Here is a 16,516-nt window from a genome sequence, read left to right as displayed (position 1 = left end):
TCTGGAGAAGAGGTGTCCCCTAACCCTGATCAGAAATTTCAGCAATATCCCTTCAGCAATACTTCCATCACCTTGGAGGAACATAGTATGAACATCCAATAACAGTAGAATAGGTAGAATTTAATTCCACTTCCCTCCCCCATTGTCCCATCCCCAGATAATCTCTTCCTGTTCTCCCAATGAGTTCCATGCAATGTAATAGCCCATACTTTTCTCATGTCTAAGTCAGATGAAAATATGTCTCTAATTCTTCTACCTCTAATTCTTTCTACCTCCCATTTGAATGACCTGTGAAGTCCCACTCCAATAAATCTTAATGTGTGCATGAACATGGGCACTAATACAAAAATAATGTAATTTTCCTCCTTTCTTTTTCCTAGTTCCCTCTCTTTTGAAGTTTGCTCATATTATAAATGTTCTTGGTGCTCTAATGACCCTCAAAAGAGGAAGCAGTTTAAAAAAAAACAATAGCCATATCTAGTCCTAGAAGTGTGTAAAAATTGATTTAACTGCTAAACTTGTCTTGCTATATAATCTTGTTTACCTTTCTTACATTTCTTTTGCATATTAAATGCCCTGCTCACTTCTGGTTTCTTCAGAAAGAATGAGTCAAATTCCTTTCTTTGGCTGAAAATCCATAATTTTTCATTGATGTTTAAGCTCAGATTTTCATGATATGTCATTTCAGAATACACACACATATATATACACATATATATGTATATGTATGTATACATATATATGTATACACACACACATATACATATATATAACTTTTTTGGATGCCATATTATAGGTTATTCTTTGATTTCTCAGAAATAAGATATAGTCTTTCATGATACAGCCTGTTTTCCCTCTAGCATATAAATTGCTTACTCTGTGATTCTTGCAAGATCTGTTGTTTAATGCTATCATTCTGAAGCTTGACCACAATTTATTAAACCTAGGGTTTCTTTCTTCCTAAATTCAAACCACAACTCTCAATTTGACTCTGTGCATTTTATCTTTGATATCAGTTGCCTTAGCTTATTAAAAAAATCTTATGTGGCCATCCAAGTGTTTTATTTCAATTTCAATCTCTAGATTCATTTCCATATCTGGTATTTTCTTTCTCAGAGAAAATGCCATTCTTTAAGATGCTCCATCATTTCATCTAATTTATTCACTTATTTGTTGTTTTATTTTATTTTTTGTTAGACAACTCCAATTTCCATCTTTATTTGTGGTCCTCCAAGAACTATGGACAAAATCAGTGGTTGAAACAATGAAACAGAATCCATAAAGGTATAGAGACAAAGGATGTGTCTGTGCAATATAGAGAAGAATAGTGATAATAAGTTTTCAACAAATAATCAGCAATCAATCAATCAATAAGCATTTATTAAATGACTACTATGTGTCAGGCACTGGAGATACAAAGACAAAAGCAAAATAGTCCTTGCCCTCAAGAAGCTTACATTCTAATGGTGAAAAACAGCATGTACATATATGAATATATAAAAACACAAATAAAATGAATATAATATAGCCTTGGATATTAAGAAAAGGTCTTCAGAGCTGGAGTTCGGGGTGGGAGCAGGAAAAATTGTTTAAAAAAAATAGTGCTTGAGCTGCGTTTGAGTAAAACAGGGATTTTAAGAGGTGGGGATGAAGACAGAGTATATTCCAGTCATGGGGAAGAGGTACAACTAAAATGTTCTGACTTCGCTGAACTAAAGGAAGCAATATGAGAAGTGAGGAGGTGGAGAGGGCAGGGAAATTTTCTCCAAAACACACTGGACGGATTCAAAGTCATTAGGAGTATTATTTTTCCCCTCATAAACCAAATTCAGCATAATCTTAGCTACAATAATAACTTAGATCAGTGTTGGTTAGCTGGCCAAGTAACTATCATTAAAATTTTTCTCTCAAACCTGCTAGCTTCTTAAAAGGAAACCTCTGTGTTCATAGTGAGTTCTGTTTCTGTTCAACTTGAAGAAAGAATTATATCTTCCATGAACCCCCAAGGATCTGTGCTCTCAGTTAATCATGTCAGAAGCCGAAAATATACAATGTTTCCATATTATTTGAAATTCCTAAAAAAGCCACTAAACTCCTATTTTTTCATTATTCTGACCTTTTTCATGTGTATCAGGAAAGTTTATTGAATAGCTCATATACAGAATCATGTATCAGGCATTATGGGAGTCTCTAAGAACACAGAGGAAATACCCTGCCCTGTAGGAACTTGAAATCTAAAAGGATTTTGAAATGTCTAAAACATACTTAACAGGAGTAATATCAATCACATCTCAATAAAATTGTAAGTATAATGTTAAGGGCCCACCTAGTCCTGTTGGATTAGACAGTGAGAATTTAAGAGGTCTCTGACTGCCAAAGAAATATGTTTCCTACTTCCATAAAACTTCAGGCATTAAAATAGGTAATCGATTGGGGAACAAAAACTGGTCATTGCTTCTAGATGGCCATACTCAAAGTGCATATATGCTATGATCATGGCTTAGTGGATAGAGACTTAACATCAAAGCGAAAAAAACCTTGGCTCAGATTCTTCCTCTATAGGCATTTATATAGTGTTTTGAAAAGTGTTTTACAAGTGCTATCTCATTTAATCTTCATAACACCCCTGGGAGATAGGTACTATTATTATCCCTACTTTACAGATAAAGAAATTAAAGTCCAAGGTCACATGGTTAGTAGATGTCTAAAGCCAGATTTGAACTCAGGAGTCTTCCTGACTCTGGATCCAGTCACTGTACCATGACCTATACTGATTATGTAAAAACTGGGAAAAGATAAAGTGGATAGAGTGATGGACGTGGCGTTAGGAAGACCCAGGTTCAAATCTTGCCTCAGACACTTACTATGTGACCCTGGGCAAGTCACTGGTTTCATCACCTAAATATGTGCATAATAATAGCACCTACCTCCTAGGGCTGTGAGGATAAAATTAATTTTTTAATGTGCTTTATAAACCTTAAGTTGCTATAATAAATGCTAGTTATTATTATTAACTCCCCAAGACTACATTGTAGAGAAGGAGTCACTTGCTTTGGTAGAAGGAATTTTCTCTTCCAGTAATTCCTTATACCAAAAAAAATTGTAGGTCTAGTTCCCTATCCCTGTCCCTATATGCTACTAAATCCTCTAGCCCTCTCCTATGAGTGTATGTGTGTGCCTATGTGTGTGTATATATAATGTGTGTATATATGTATATGTGTGTGCATATACATATATATATTTACATATATATATATGTATATGCACACACATATACATATTGTGTGTGCAAATGAAACTTCCTAGTTTTGACATCCTCAGAGTTGGAAGGGGTCTCAGAGGTTACCTTGTTCACCCTGTACCTGAATAGGAATCTTGTCAGCATCAACTGGATAAGCAACAATGTACCCTCTACTATAAAATCCTCAGTGAAGGAGAGCTCACTACCTCCTGACAGAAGTCCATTTCACTTTTGAACTGTTCTTGTTTGGAAACTTTTCATAATATTGAGCTGAAATCCACCTCTCTGGTGGACGTTTCTGTTCTGCGTTCCTTGCTCTATCCTCTAAGGGCAAATGGGACAAATCTGTCTTCCACATGATCAGCCCTCAAATGCTTGATGATGCCTATCTTTGCAACTGAATTCAACATACATCTATTTAGTGCCAAGTATTTAGGAGGTATCATACTAGACGTTGGGAATACAAAGACAAAAATCAAATAATTCCTGCCTTCAAGTAAATGTGGCATAGTGGATAGAGTACTGGGCTTGGAGTTAGGAAGACAAGGGTTCAAATCCCACCCTCTGCCACTTACTACCTGCATAAACTCACTTAAGTTCCCTAAGACTCAATTTCCTTACATATAAAATGAGGATTTCGGACTTTTTTGGTTCCTTGAAACTCAATCTATGATCCTGTGAGCTTATAGCAGGAGTATATTACATGGATTTAGAAAAGTAAAATACAAGGTATGGAATGAAGAGGTCAAAGGAGAGATCAGTCAAGGCTCTAGGAATAATTAAAGAAAGAGGGAGCACAAATGGCTATGGGTTGGGGATCTGGGAAGGCCATGTATGGAGAAGGTGATACCTGAGCTAAGCCTGCAAAGAAGATAAAAGAGTATGAAAAGCAGAGAGGAGGGTCAGTGCTTTCTAGGCATAGAAAATGGTCTCTTACCAAAAAAACCCAAAAAACAAAAACATACTCTTTAGGGGCAGCTAGGTGGCTCAGTGGATAGAGGTCTGGCCTTAGAGTTAGGGCGACCTGAGTTCAAATCAGACACTTACTAGCTGTGTGACCCTGGGCAAGTCACTTAACCCCAATTGCTTCACACACACACACAAAAGTCATAGCAGCAGATCTCATGTCAAATTGGAGGACCAGTTAGTAGTCCAGTTTAACCGGAACTTAAAAATGTATAAAGTCAAGTGATATCCCAGTAAGGCTACGTGTGGAGGGTGGCTGAGAGGCAGATTGTGGTAGTTTCTAATTCCAGGCTGAGGAGAGCACATTTCATCGTAGAGGCAGGAAGGAAACAGGAAGATTATTTTAGCAACAATATAAGGACAAGAAGGAAGATAGCGAAGTAAAGAAGACCAATTAGGAGGCAAGAAGTATAGTTTAGATGAGTGGTGGTGGTGGTTGTTGTTTGTCCTTCATTCTTGAAGAGGACCATGATATCAGGGAGATGATACCATGACAAGTGAACTGGATTTGAGGGAGGGAGGGCTGTGCAGAGTCACCAGTCTCACTTTCTCCTCCAGAGCCATTTGGGTCCAATGGCAAGTGCACATGCATGTATTCTCTGTTTCCTTTTGGTTTACTATTTGATGATAAAGTTTTTTTTTTTAATTGGCCACAGGTCCTGAACAGAATGTGCATAAAAAAATTATAAACATATGAAAGAGCTGTCTCTCCCTAATAGTTTTACAGTAAAGAGAAAATGTTGTAAGCTTCCAGGTTGGGGAGTCTCTCCCTGACCTAGTCAACATGTGGCACTTGAATGCTCGGCCACCTCTGCTTCTTCTTTCTCTGTTGTATCTGTTCTTTCCTGATCTTGGGCAGATCTATATAGGAGATGAAGCATACTAACTAAAACCTTGTGAGCTTTGAAAGATTGGAAGAGCTACCAGAGGTCAAGCAATGGGAATTTATAGCAGAGTTTACAACAGCTAGGTCCAATAAGAAGCTAACCTTGAGAAATGACCTTTTTAATCCAGCCCAGGAATAAATCATCCAGGCAGCCAAGAAATAATATCCTGCAAGGAAGGCAAGGGAGCAGCTTGCCCACTGGATGTGCTACAACCAGAAGTAAATTTGGTTGGGGGAGAGGAGGAAGGGGATATTTTGTATCAAGCGCTTTAAACCTGAACTTCCTCTCCCAGGTATTGGGTGAGTATGTCAGTAGAGAGAAATGTCACCAGAGCTCAAGTAGGGGTTGGGAGAATGACCCTAAGCTGATATGTGCTACATATTTTTATTAGGTATTCTATTGCAATTTATGTATTATATTGTATCATTGTATATTATAGCCATCCTTGTATGTCTTAACTTCTTCTAGGACACAATAAGCTGCATGACAGCATGGTCCATAGCTTATTTAAACTTTCTACATGCTCCAGAGCACCAAGGCCTAGTGCACTGCTCTGTGCTTCTGTTCATTGAATTGTTGCTTCAGAACACAAAAAGAAATTTCCCGATTTCGCCTAAAGCTATCTCTCACTAAAAAGATTCTGGAGTGACAGGAACAAACCAAACTGGGTAGAAAATAGTTGTAGCTGAAATTTATATGGCATTTTTAAAAGCATTGCCAAGCATTAAACATGCACTGTCCAGTTGGATTTTGCCACTAGCCCAGAGATAGGCATATATGGTATTATTTTCTCTATGTTCCATATGACAGAGCAGGCTCAAAAGGGTTCCACCTCTCTGGAGTCACACAGCTGGAAAATGAAAGAGATAGGATTCAAACCCAGATATCGCCTGCTTCCAAGCCTAATACTCACTGCTTTATATCATGCTGCAGCATTGTATAGGGGGAAAGAACCCTAGACTCAGATTCAAGAAAGCCAGTTTCTAATCCATGTCCCTCCCTAACCTAGTGCATGTCTCTGGAGATCTGCTTCCTAAACTTAATATTGAAGATATTGAACTGTAGGATCTCTAAATTTCTCTTCCAACTCTAAATTTTATGACTCCTTACAGGGGTGTGATAGAGCATCTCTAGCCAATTGTTGGATTTTCAGAATAGCATTTACACCTCAGAAATTGGCAAACTCTGCAAATCTGGGTTTGAGTAATTGTTTTATTATTTGACTAGACTTAAGAAAATGTTAAAAATGTAGATTAGGGAAGGGAATTAGGGCTTAACTTTTCAAGTGTTATCTCATTTGACCCTCACAATAACCCTAAGAAGTAGATGCTGTTATTATCCCCATTTTACAGGTGAGGACACTGACATAGGAAGAGGTTAAGAGACTTGCCTAGGATCACACAGATAAGAAGTTTCTGAGACCAGATTCGAAATCAGATCATCCTGAGTCCAGGCCCAGAATTCTCTCCACTGAGCCACCTGGGTCCCGGTTGTTAAATATTTACCAGCACACCCTTACACTATCCTCCCAGCTGTGTAATCTTAGAGATGTCAGTCCTTTTCTTGGCTTTAGTTTCTCTACCTATAAAAAGGGGATTCTAAAATCTGTTCCATCACAGGATGGTCATGACTGTCAATTTACATGGTACAAAGGCTAAAAAACTACAACAAATGCAAGTTATTAATGAGAATAACGTTCATGGAAATTGTCTTGTTTCTTATGCAGGATGGATGGAAAGGAGTGGGATGGGAGAATCCAGAAGCACAAAGACTCTCTAAGAGTATTATTATAGTAGCCTATAGTTAAAGTACTTAATTCCTGAAGCAGAATTTTGAGCAGGGAATAAAGAATATAGAAAGGGCTAAAGGAATGTTATGTTGGAAGAATCAGGAGAAAGTTGCAATATTATTTCAGGGTTGAAATAGAGAAGAATCAAATATGGGGAAGGGGCCACCAAGAGGACAGTGATATCAGTGGCCTTAAGGGATAATGTTAGGAATGAGGGAATGGCTTTAGAGGAGATGCTGAGCTCACTTTTTTGATATCCTTGCTTCTAAACGTCAGAGGAATATCCAAAAGATGGCTGAGGGGCAGGAACAAATTTGAGAGGAAATTCACAGTTAAAAGCCAGAGCAGGAGGGGAGGAAAATGAGCCAATCAATGATAACAGCAGGCAGGGGAGTGTGGTGTTATGAAATCTGGGTTTTCCTGCCCCAGGTACCAACAAGTACCTAGGAAGAGAAAGGATTGTCAACAGTGTAAAATTGGAAAGGTACCAAAAATTATCAGAGTTTTATGTATTGACCCAGGAGGCACTCCTGATAAGCAGTTTTGATAGAGTAATAAGGAGAGAGTCTAGATGAAAGGGAATTCGTGATTCATCACACCAAGTAACGATTGTCAGCAACAACCATAATCAAGAACACCGAGAAAGTATTTTGTAAAAGCCAAAGTAGAATCGGTTTAGATTCACGGTGCTCAAGATGGGACTTGACCTCCATAACCTTTCTGTCAGAATTGCCTATTCTTGTTGCCAAGTCATTGTTTTAATCCTCCACAAAGTCAAACTCTCCCTGTAGTTCTGGCCAACTGCTCGTACAGGATATTTTCCACTGTTTTTTCCTGTCTGTATTGCTGAGATGACAAAAAAAAAGGGGGGGCATTTGACAAGAAGCAAAAAAAGTTTAGTGTGCATGGATTAAAAATATTCCAGTGTCACCTCAAACTCTAAAACTGAGCTAATAATCTTGCCATCACCTGCTCCCCTTCTAACATCTCTGTCATGGTCCCACACGTTCTCTAGTCTTCCAGGCTAAAGGCCTTGCATTTATATTTTATTCAAACCTTTCATTCTTCTTTCATATCAAGTGAGTCACTAAGTACTGTATTTAAGTACTACATATATATTTGTCTTTTGAAATGCCTCTTACATACTCTCCTTAATTTCTATATCAATAATTACAGATACAAACTGGCTCTATGATTTTATGGGTACATGAACTCCTGATGAGGAAACTTCTCTAAAACTTATAGTCTTAGAAAGTGACTTTTCTAGTATGTGGTGGTGGTGGTGGTGGTGGTGGTGATGGTGGTGGTGGTGGAGGAGGACTTGGATCTAGATTTTCCTTTTTGCAAGGTCAGTTTTCTCTCTACTATACCATTAGGCCATTTGCAACAATGACTAGTATTGTGTAATACAGGCATAATACATACATACATACACACACACACACACACACACACACACACACACACATATATGCATATACATATACTTATATAACATACTTCGCAACTAAATTACAACATCCTCTAAGTGTTGCTCATTTCAGACTCCTTCCCCTCCAATCTATGCAACACACTGCTGACCACTCCAATCTTCCTTTCACGAAAGGGATGTTTATCTTAAATATTTCCAATCATCTCCTCAAATACCTCCAATGGCTCCCCATTTCCTACACTCCACTCTGCATTTGCTGCTCTGCCTGATTTCAACTCCACAGAACAAGATGCCTCTCTTGGGTTAAGCTCATCATCTCTAATTTCATCACCATGCTGCTAGCTCAAGCCTTGACTGATACCCCCTCCCTCAACCTCCTTTTTCCTCTGATTGGAGAGCTGGAGGGCAGACTACCAAATTCCTCCCAGTGCCTTCCTATACAGAACAGAGAAACTGGACTTTGGCTCACTTTTACCCTGCATCTTCTGCTCTGGCAGGTTTAAAAAACTGATAAATAGAAGTATGTGTAGAATGGTTTTACATATATGTATACATCTCAGCTGGAACAGAATGTTTCCTATTTTCAAACTCTCCCAAGGAAAGAAGATTTCGTGACCATCCTCTATTACTATGTTTAATAACCATGTCCATCAGGAAATTCTTCTTCATATCTAACTTAAATCTATCTCGTGCTGGAGCTTAAGCCTGTTTCCTCTTATTTGATTCTCCATGGAGAACATCTGGGAGGCCCATCTGTTAGGACATCATAGCCAGAGAAAAGAAATCATGCCAGTGCTTGCCACGGCACTATTTAGTGTAACAAGGGTCATATTGCTCGGTGTTGTGTAACATCACTGCCTAGGAAATGGAAAAGAAAAAAAAAGGTTTTGACACACAGAGATTAATTTTAACTACTTATACTTGACATGATCCTTTGATATATTTTGAATTAGCCATTTCTTCTAAACTGGGAAAGAAGTAGAGATTTGAGGCAATAACCTGGATGATTCAGGTAAATATAACCAAATACAAAATATATATACAGATGCAAATAAATATACAGACCATAGAAGCAAAAGAGGTCTTTTTGGCCCTGGATCATCCTCTAATTTCATCAAATGAATTAGGAAATCTTTATTGATCAGGGCCCTCCTGATAATAAAACTCCCACTGTACTTAATCAGTATAGTTTCTCTTTGTTCTGGCAGCTTGGAGGCATCTTCTTAATTTCAGATTCCTGTTGTCTGCAACTGTAGCTCCTCAGGTTGGGGAAGAGGAGGGTCAGCATCCAGAGATCAGGCACCCTGGACCCTGACCACAATTCCTCCCATTTAGTGGGCAATATGAATGGCAATTTGTCACAACATCCAGCTCCTTCTCTCCCAAAATCCTGCAAAAAACATACTTCCAGATATCAAAGTTCCAAACACATAGCCAATACTGGATAGCATCTGCTTGTAATTCTGGTTTCTATAACAAGGCTCTCTGGGCAAGGAGCCCCTGAGATCCATATTAGACTATGAGGAAATCACCTCAGTTCATGCCTTCATAACTTTGGATTTGTTCTTGACGTAGTACTGGGAGATAGCTTATCTCTTTACTATTAAATATGTGGTCACCCACTCTCTACTAACCACCTTGCAGAGCTGAGAGTATATAGGTGTTGCATATTGCACATGTTTTCAGATGTTTTCAATGTATTGATCAGTCATTCTGATTTTTTTTTCCTTTTTTTTTCCCTCTTCAATAAAAATACTATTTGTTATGGGGGATAGTTCTATGGAGAGGAAAGGATATTAAGGTAATGTTGAAAATACATTTAAAAATGTATGCACAATACATATAAATGAACATGTATGCACACAATTTATTTAAAATGTACACACAATATTCTTTCCTCTCATTTTTATAGATGAGACCACAATACAGTTATCCCACATCGTAGGGGTTAGGGGTGTGACGCCCTCGAGGTCTGGAAAATCCGTATAAATCTTTTTGGCCCTCCCTTCGTACCAAAGAAGAAATCTGAATTATTATGGTATTAAAATATAAAAAATGTTGATACTATACAATGCTATACATATATTTTATGCATTTCTGAGTTTCTAAACCTTTTCTGTATCATTTGCTAGCCTCTACATGTTATCTATGGTTTTCACAAAATTCCCCCAAAATTCCTACTTAATTTCTTATGCTGACCCATTATATATCAAAACCACAATAGGAAAAGTTGCGATGTGGAAGGAATAAAATGTATTCCATATACATGTAATATACCCCTACAAATGATAATAATGATTCTTTTCATACAATCATAGATTCAAAATTGAAAGGGATCTTAAAAGTTCTCTAGACTGACCCTCTCATTTTTATAGATGAGACCCACAAGAGGTTAAGTGATTTGCCCAAGATGACAGAAGGAATGACAGAAGCAAGATTTGAAGCCAGGCCTTCAGACTCCAAATCCAAGCTGGTCCCCACTAAGAACCTCAGTCATACTCCAAGACCAGATTGGAAGTCATTTCTACCCTTCTAAAAGGCTTAATTTCCTCCCATCCACCACAGCAACATTCCTTCTTGGTATACTGGCTATTTCTCAGAAGAAATGCAAAGGCAGTAAAGTTTCCTGATAATCACTTTGACCTTGGCTATTCCATGGTTTTATCAATTCAGGGACCCCTTGCTGCTAGTGTAGACTGCATTTCTTTAAAGCTTCCACACCTTGTGCTATTTGAGTCTATGTCTTTCCACAAATCTCCCACTGAGGACGTCATGAAATGGACAAACATACAAATTGGTCCCCAACTGCTTCCACAGAAGTGGTGGAGGAATATCAAGAGACAGAGCTGAAGGTACAAAGGATCACATGCTTTTTAGACAGGCAATCTACAAAAGTCTATTTAACTGCTGCAGCTTTGAACATGTGATCTTTGTCCAAAGAACAATGAGATGTCACTGAAGGAAATGACCCATATCCACATTGAACACTTCACAATAAATGTGAAACTAGGAGACATAAAGAATCAACACGGAATGAAAGAAGATACCCATGTTCTCAGAAAGGTGAAAAAAAAGTCATTTCCATTGCATCTGAGGGCAACAAGAAATTTCTTCTCTTGAAACACTCACTCCCCTTCACCAAAATCACGTATACACGAGGCAGCATGAAATAGTGGATAGAAAGCCAACCTCAGTGTCAGGAAGATGTGGATCCAAGTCCACCTTTGACACATACATACTGACTCTGTGAGCCTGGGCAAATTAGTTAACTTTCTGGTACCCCCAGACTATTCTCTAAAATTAAGTTATGGAATAGATGTTGGGGAGATAAATTTTCTTCATTGGGAGTTCCATACACTAGTGAAATCACAGGACATACTTGTGTGTATGTGTGTGTGTGTATATGTATATACATATACACATGTATCTATACATACATATATAGATATATATATATACACACACACATATCTACACATAAATATATAGATATACACACACATATAAAATGAAATCACACAACATATACATATGCATGCATGCATATGTATATATGTGTGTATGTTTATATGTGTACACACACATAGACATTTCCAGACATGTAATCTTATCAAGGCCCGGAGCTTCTTGCTAAGGAAACCCTCTTCCCTTATGGAGATTAGCAAGTATTCTGGAATTTAGACTTAAATAATTACCTGGGGAACAGAGAAGTTAAATGTCTTTCCCAGAATCCCAGTGTGAGTATGTAGGTCTCATAGTTGGGACTTGGACATGGGTGATCCTAACTCTGAGTTCAGCTCTCTATTTATTCGCTGTGCTATCCTACTTCATATGCAGAAGTGTATATACGCACATATGTATAACATATGTATGTCTACATGAATATACCCATGAACATACCTATATGTCTGGATACACAGCGAGTGTCTCAAAAATCTTAATGCAATTTTGAGTTATTGTTTCATGAATTAGTGTTCTAAGACTTTCAGGACCCCACCTCTATGCATGTATGCATGCACATATGTGTGTATGTGCTATGTATATGTATTGTATGTTTGTGTATATTTGCACATGAATGCATAGACATATAAATAATATAGCTAAAGGTAGAGAGGGAGGAAAAAAGGGAAAGAAGAAGGGGGAAAAGGGAGACAGAGACAGAGGGGAGATATCCATGATAGATATGAATATAAATACAGATATAGTCACTGGGCTACCGTGGCCAAAGAATTCATCAAATGGTGACCAGCTTAACTGTGATGAATCTTCCTGTGGTTAATGAAGTTGATCTTTGGAAAACAGACATACACTGTTGGTAGGGCTGCTCTCTTGGTAAAACCTGCCAGAGCTGGGCCTTCACTAGCAGAGCTTTCTAGAACCCATAATCGTCTCCATACCCAAATGAAATATCAAAGTAGGATTTAGCAAGAAAAATGGAAGAGTATGCATTTGGAAAATTGTGTGACTCCGAGATTCACCCTGAAACAAAGGTGCTCCATTTTCTGAGCATCAGAATTCTTTTGGTAATGTTATGTGGTTGGGACTTATATGATACCAATTCCCAAAGAATTAGAGTGTGAGGTCATCCAGTGACTAAGAGAGATACATAGTGGGGATGAATAGACAATCACTTATTACCAGGAAAGAATTATATCAGAAGTGACATCGAAGTTATTACTGAGTTATATGAGTACAAAAGGAGGTAAGCTAATTATGTGAGGAGAATAAAGGACAGCCAATAGACAGTATATTCATGTGCTCCATTTGTAAAAATATAATGTAAAAAACCTAAATGAAGGCTCCCAGAACACTAAGTAGACTTCCTATGGAAGATTTATGTGAACACATAGGCCGGAGTTCTACAGAATAGCAATATATAAATTGATAGCAATCTCTACCAGAATACCCACATTAATGAAATTCATCAGTGTATTGGAGTAAATATATTAGTACCCTCTCAAAAGTTGAGTCAATTGTTTATTTTCCTAAGGTATTTATTTTTCTGGTTCTTGTATTTCTAGATGTTTAGGGAAGAAGTAAAGAAGGAAACCCATTTTTTCTTGGCTGCCGAACTTTGTGATGATTTTATGCTTTATCTCATCTTTGGGAATATTTAAATAGGAGCACTAATTATGAAGTTTAATGTTTTCATCAAAGGGACATTTTAAAGTGATGAGAGATAAAAAACATAAATGAATATTTCATATCTAGCTGGTTTCTCATTCCTGAAATTTCTGCATTGTTAATTGCCAGAGTCAAATGCCACGTTTTATACTGCTCAGCAATGAAACATGACAGAAAAAAAATGGCATAAATTTTAAATGACTAATATATATTGTAAGGATGTGCTGGTTTTTAAAAATTAATTTTAGGGCTCATGGGGTATTTCAATACATAGTCTGTAAGTCATCATTTAATAACCCTTCAGTGGTGTTATTGTTCATTTTTTACCTATTTTTTAATCAATCTAATAGTTATATAAAGCAGTACAATGTATAAATTACCATTACTTTGTCTGTGGTGGGTTTAACCCGCCCCCCGCCTTGGCTAAGAGCACACAAGAAGACTAAAATATGGCAATGTTCTAAAAATACAGATAATTTGCACATTCCTTTCCATCTTAAAGCAGTTGAATTTACTTATGTATTTTTATCCATTTGCCAGCAGTGGAGAAAGTAGCTGGAGTGAACTCTTTGGGTGCTGCCATAATCTTAAAACAAAATGATCCAGGCAACAGCAGGCCTCATAAATTGACCTTCTCTGCCTGTTGTTCCAATGTTACAATAAAGTGTTTCCTCCAGTGTCTACAGAATGCCATCCTTTAGACCTGAGGATTGCTTGGTATTCTCTTCCTTTAATCATCAGTGTGAGTTTAAGCCTTTCAGCAAATGGGGTTGTGGCAAATGACTTTTCACAATTCCTTTAGAGAATAGAATACATTCTGTGAGTCTAAATATATGGATTAGGTGTCCATCACTATTACAGTAGTTCCTTACCTGGACATTTGATCAATACAGCCATGTCCTGCTCACTTGTCCTGTCACAAATCTTTGTAAGCTGTTTCTAAATGCAGCCATGCAGCGAAGATCCAAGGTAGGAGAGGAGCACAGAGATTCTATTGAAAGGTCAGTTTGTGGATTACATTCACACAGAAACATTACTGAAGGGATGATGCTCATAGATGCTCTGCATTTGCATAATACATTGTCTGAAGAAAAATTATAGAAACACCCCAGATTTGAGGTGATGCTAGAGGGGAAAACTGACCCTTGCAGCTGTGTTCCTGAAAAGCAGACTTTCTGCAACAGTCTTTCACTTTACACCTTTTACTTTACACTCTGGAGTTAATGAGGTTTCTGTGCATGCTGAGATGAGGCAGTGTAATAGTGTGAAGTACACCGGATCTTACGTCAGAAGGGTTTGAATGTGGCTCTATCGCTATCTGTGAATCTTTGGCCAAATCACTGCTCTTCTCTGAGCCTCTTCTTATTCTTATGATCTGATTCACGAGGTGAAAAACATACTAGGTGATCCTCCTTAACTCTAGTGTTTCCCTCTATTGTTGTTCAGTCATTTCGGTTATGTCTGACTCTTCATGACCCCATTTGGGGTTTGGCAATGATACTAGATTGCTTTGCCATTTCCTTCTCCAGCTCATTTTATAGATGAAGAAACTGAGGTAAATAGGGTTAAGTGACTTGCCTAGGGTCACACAGCTAGTAAGTATCTGAAGTCAGATTTGACCTCAACTTAAATCTTCTGGGCCTCAATTTCTTCATTTGTAAAATCAGAAAGTCAATTAGATGATCTCCACGGTCTCTCCTAGCTCCAAAACTATGATTCTATGTTCTTTTTTATAACACCTCTACCAAAAATTAAGCATCACATTTTGGGGGGTTTTAATGGCATTGCTTGATCACCCTGGAAAATTATATACATATACATATACACACACACACACACACACACACACACACACACACACACACACATATGAGGTTGAAACTATCTGATACTATACCATCTGGTTGAAAAGTTTGCTTCTCTCACTGGATTTTACATGGGAACAGAAAATAATAGAAACTCAAGTTACAGAATCAGAGCCTATCGCTTCATGCCTATTGGTCAGGAGACTATCCCATGAGCTGATGTTGGAGGAATGCACCATAACATAAGGTCAACTGAGCTGACAGGGTGAGCAGGCATGGTCCTGGAAAGTCAAGAGGTCAAAGTCAAAATCCAACATGAAACTGGGAAAGTCAGGCAGTGAGGCAAATTCAAAACCGCAAATGATATTTTTGTTCATGGTTAATCCTTTAGCACCTCCAAGAGTTGTTAACTTGGAGTCTGTGAACTTGTTTCTAATTAATACTTTGCTAACTGAATTTAAATATAATTGGCTTTCTTTTTATTCCTATGTATTTTATGTTATGCATTTAAAAACATCATTCTGAGAAGGGGTCATCAAAGCAAAAAGATATCTGTTAACCAAATGGACCATAGTTTTCCAGCTGTAGGCAATTGGGACTTAGCTGCTAAGTAATGTGGTATCAACTGGTTTCTGCATCCTAATTTAACCCCAAAAGTCTCAATCCCCCATTATAAAAGCAGGGCAGCTAAAGTACCCGAACACTGTGGGCACCCCCCTCCAGGAATACAGGAATATTTTCTCCATCTCACCATATCACTTCTCTCTCAAAAATGCACAAGAAAGCATGACTGTTGGCAGTACCATAGATATCAACAAGTCATTCTCTCTGAGAAAATCAGGGATTAGTATAGAGTGAGCATTTAGTGTTCCTCTATGGTCACAGAGCCCACTATTTCATACCATTGAGAGGGAGATTTTGACAATATCAGACATCAGAATCCCTCACTTGAAGTAATGCCTATGATGTCCTATATTTATATAAATTAGGAAATGTATCTTTAATTTTCAATTCACCATAAAACTTTTAAAAAGCAAATTTTCCCTCAAATTTTAAATGTTAAAGGTAACTGATTTACAAACATTAGATTTAGGCTCTGTTTTGTCTTTTGCTTTTTCTTTAGGAACACATCTCTTCTATGAAGCAAAGTGTTCATATGTGCTACATGTCAGGGAAAGGATACATCTAAAAATCAGGGCTCACCCTCACAAGTATTGATTCATAATTACATTATGTTCTCTTGTGTTATCTAAATTAAATCACCACTACCTG

Source organism: Phascolarctos cinereus, unplaced genomic scaffold (assembly GCF_003287225.1).
Source record: "Phascolarctos cinereus isolate Bilbo 61053 unplaced genomic scaffold, phaCin_HiC Scaffold_726;HRSCAF=1367, whole genome shotgun sequence".
In the NCBI taxonomy this organism is placed as follows: Eukaryota; Metazoa; Chordata; class Mammalia; order Diprotodontia; family Phascolarctidae; genus Phascolarctos; species Phascolarctos cinereus.
Note: the sequence above shows the minus strand (reverse complement) of the source record.